Source organism: Austrofundulus limnaeus, unplaced genomic scaffold, assembly GCF_001266775.1.
Source record: "Austrofundulus limnaeus strain Quisiro unplaced genomic scaffold, Austrofundulus_limnaeus-1.0 Scaffold3869, whole genome shotgun sequence".
Taxonomy (NCBI): domain Eukaryota; kingdom Metazoa; phylum Chordata; class Actinopteri; order Cyprinodontiformes; family Rivulidae; genus Austrofundulus; species Austrofundulus limnaeus.
Window position 1 is genome coordinate 1901 of NW_013956271.1, and position 883 is coordinate 2783.

Genomic DNA, 883 nt, shown 5'->3' on the forward strand with positions numbered 1-883 from the left:
GTGTTGTCTCACAGCACATGTTGTGTTGTCTCACAGCACATGTTCACATGTGTTGTCTCACAGCACATGTTGTGTTGTCTCACAGCACATGTTCACATGTTGTGTTGTCTCACAGCACATGTTGTGTTGTCTCACAGCACATGTTGTGTTGTCTCACAGCACATGTTCACATGTTGTGTTGTCTCACAGCACATGTTGTGTTGTCTCACAGCACATGTTGTGTTGTCTCACAGCACATGTTGTGTTGTCTCACAGCACATGTTGTGTTGTCTCACAGCACAGAGACCCCACGCTGAAGAAGCGAGACGACTTTGAGGACATCCTGGAGGAGAGGCGGGGCTCCAGCGACCTGAGGTACGCTCTCAGGTGTTACACCCCGGTGTTGTACAAAGGCCTGACGCCCTGCAGAGCAGAGGAGCTGAAGAACATGGTGCTGCAGTCCGATCAGCTTCAGTACGTCATTAAACAGGTGAACGTCTCGCTCAATTTACCTAATTTTAATTGGACCAAAAAAAACGCTTTTCAAGAAATGAGCAGTCGGTTGTGTTTGTGCAGATTTAAAGCTGTCAAAATGTATGATTTATCTATGTTTTTTGTTTTATTATAAAACTTTTAGCTTAATTTCTACATCAATAAATGATGTTTCAAGGCTTAATGTAATCAGGATTTTCTTATTTTTGTTTACAACTCATAATTGTTGGCAATAAAACATGATTTTGATGCATTTATTGCAAATTACACTGTAGATCTTTGGTAGTTAATGTGTATTTATTGGTTTATTCATGTCAGGTGATACACACAACATTTCTAACAAAAATATTTAAAAAATTGCACATTTAAGTAGCAAACAATTGAATTTTTAAGTAATAAAGCTCTTGTACGT